At 37.0% G+C, this 3,197-nt stretch overlaps 1 non-coding gene across 1 annotated transcript; it reads left to right on the top strand.

Annotated features, from left to right (window-relative positions):
* Positions 1 to 838: 838 nt before the first annotated feature.
* Positions 839 to 1,034, top strand: LOC144513705 (U2 spliceosomal RNA). The gene has a single exon (XR_013501159.1). It is a non-coding gene; the product is annotated as a U2 spliceosomal RNA (small nuclear RNA).
* The last annotated feature ends 2,163 nt before the right edge of the window (positions 1,035 to 3,197 follow it).

Here is a 3,197-nt window from a genome sequence, read left to right as displayed (position 1 = left end):
TTACACTTTGAATTTTGACTCCAAACTATAGTAACTACATCTGCAGGATATACAGAAGATAACCAGGTAGTCTGATAAAAGATTAAATAAATGTATTACTGTGTAATAAATACATTGACTATTGCAAACCCATTCATTTTCAATGTTAAGCATGGTAATCACAATTTATATGCTAACGCATCTAAAGCATAGTTAAACTTTCAATTTCGACTCAAACATTAGTAGTACAATATCACAACAAAGTAAACCCAATAGTAGGAATATTATTTCAAACACATTTCACTGAGACCGGAATTGACATTGACAGGCTTAACTTCGTTACTCTAACTTTGCGCTACCTTTGGCTGGCTATTTCACGGCTAACTGCTTATTTTCTTATATATAAAACTATGTTTTCGCTGTAGCACACTTTTACAAACAATACAGTTGGTCTTACCTTATAATAAATGTCCTTTATCACGTCGTCGTTGTCGTCAAAATCCTCTCACAATTCTCCGGTAATATGAATACTGAACTTTCTCACTTACCTTGAACATAACCGCTGTCGCTAGGGGGGTAGGTAAATGTGGAAACCAATGGGTGCGGGTCAAGTCGAACCCATTCGACTGTTTCACATGTACGTGAGCCAATGATAGTCTCTGAAATCGATAGGCGGGATCTTCTAAGTGAAACACAGGTACAGAGACGAACCTTATCCCGGAGGCGAAAGGATGACATGCAAATTCGTGAAGCGTTACCACATTTTGATCTGCACGTGTTCCCCCGAGCTGTTAAAGACATGAATCTCTGCACTAAAGACCCAGGGGAGGTTGCGTCAGACAGCAAACAGGTGGTGCTCATCGCTTCTCGGCCTTTTGGCTAAGATCAAGTGTAGTATCTGTTCTTATCAGTTTAATATCCTCTATCCTCTGTCCTCTATCAGGGGACAACATATTAGATGGATTTTTAGCAATGGGAGTTGAAAAAGGGGCTTGCGCCATTCACTCCACACATCGACCTGGTATTGCAGCGCCGCCAGGAACGGTGCACCCTTCTTCTGTCTTGTGGAAAACCAAATAACGATGCACACTGAGCTGCACGTCGTTCAATTTGATACTGGACCAAAAGAGACATGCGTCGCAGTGGCTGGTGGACTTCATGGCCACGAGTTGTGGCAAAAACCGCTCGGTTTGACTGAATGATCTGTAAAACCTCATTGGGCTCCTGGTATCAAAACGCTGTTATAGTTTTAGTTATGTTTTATTTCTGTGTCATGCCAAACATTTTGGCCCATCCCACATGGGATTACAAGACACCACAAATGTACTTATTTAACAAACATCTTCCTGTCGCATATACAAATCATTCGGAGAAATACATGAATACAAATATATACATATACACACATATACACATACATATATGTATATACACGTACACACATACAAATACACACACACACACACACACACACACACACACACACACACACACCACACACAAACAACAAATTCTCATCTACAATTCATCTCGATAAAGAGCTTTTTTCCTCTTCTTTAAACAAACCAATATTCAGCTTTTCATTATTAAGAAACAACGCACCAAAACCATAATTACAAAACAATTTGCATATGTCGTTAGACCAAGGACCAAGAGTGTGTTTATCCCAGAGAAATATTTTTCTTGTCAACCTATTTGCGTCTAATAGACGATTCCATAACTGGGCCATACATATCTTCCAGCGAGCCTCACATGATTCCCATCCCATGTCTCCCACTATCGCCAATGTCGGGGTATATTTATGCACACCCAGAAAATATCTTATGGCACTATTTTGCACTAATTCACAATTAGATATATTCCTAAGACCTCTAACACCCACAATATAATCAAGTATAGGGCACACACAAGCTTGAAACAATTTAGAATAAGTTTGAAAACTTATGTCTTTCAGATTCTTGCTTTTACCAATGATTCCTCCCAAAGCTCTACGTGCTGAATCAGCAAGAACCTTAACACCATTTCTGAAATTCATATGTTCATCAATATAGAAACCTAGATATTTATATGAGTCTACAAAGTTCAGCTTGTGTGACCCAATTTTAAACTCATAAATGCTGCGAGTAGTTAAAGGTTTTCTAAAGTGAATTATTTCTGTTTTCTTTCTATTGATAAACAATCTCCATTTATTACACCAATCATCAATATAGGAGAGCATCTGCTGCAAATTATCTTCAGATGGAGACAGTAGTACTATGTCATCCGCGTACAAAAAAATACTTATCATTTCATTTCCACATTTTATCCCACAATTCAATGCTTTAATTTCATTTGCCAAATCATTTATATAAATTGCAAATAATGTGGGAGACAAAGCATCACCCTGTTTTACCCCTGATGATGTTGGGAACCAGTTTGTATGGAGTTCATTCAATCTTACATATGCTATGGGCTTGTGATAAACAGACTTCAGTGCCATATACAAATTTCCATTTACCCCATACTCTATAAGCTTATATGCTAACAGATCCCTATTAATCATATCAAAAGCTTTGCGAAAATCGATGAAGCACGAATATGTTGGCTTATTTTCACTTATTCTTTTAGTTATAATTGTAGACAATACAAAAATGTGATCTAGGCATGATCTTGATTTATGGAACCCATTTTGTTCTTCCACAAGGAGCTCTTCTTTCTCTAAATACAACATGAGCCTCTCATTAAGTATTGTAGAATATAGCTTATAAACTGTGCTCATTAGACTAATCCCTCTATAATTTAAAGGCACCCTTGCATTTTCATTTTGGGATTTTGGTATCGGATTGATAATTGATTTCATGCATCAAAATTGACAAATCATAGATGGTATTTTGCCGGATTCAAAACATCCTTTAAATAAATCACACAAAATATCAAATAGTTTGGGTGATGTCAGTATTTCATTTGGGATTTTTTCAACCCCTGTCGCTTTTCCCAATTTAGCTTTATTAATAGCCATTTGAACGTCTTCTTTTGTAAGACTATTATTTAGATCCTTATTTATCCAATATTCCCCTTTTAAAATGTGGCCCTTTATTACATTTTCCTCTGACATAAATCCTCGTAGTACCCTCCATCAAAATCAAACGACTCACAAGAGAAAAGATCTTTAAAATCTTTCTCCCACCTATTGATGACATCACACAGCCCAGTCACTAAACTACCATCATTCCCCAGCA

The sequence above is a fragment of the Sander vitreus genome, unplaced genomic scaffold, assembly GCF_031162955.1.
Source record: "Sander vitreus isolate 19-12246 unplaced genomic scaffold, sanVit1 ctg323_0, whole genome shotgun sequence".
Taxonomy (NCBI): domain Eukaryota; kingdom Metazoa; phylum Chordata; class Actinopteri; order Perciformes; family Percidae; genus Sander; species Sander vitreus.
The sequence above is the reverse complement of the archived record's forward strand: the minus strand, read 5'-3'. Positions and strand labels throughout refer to the sequence as shown.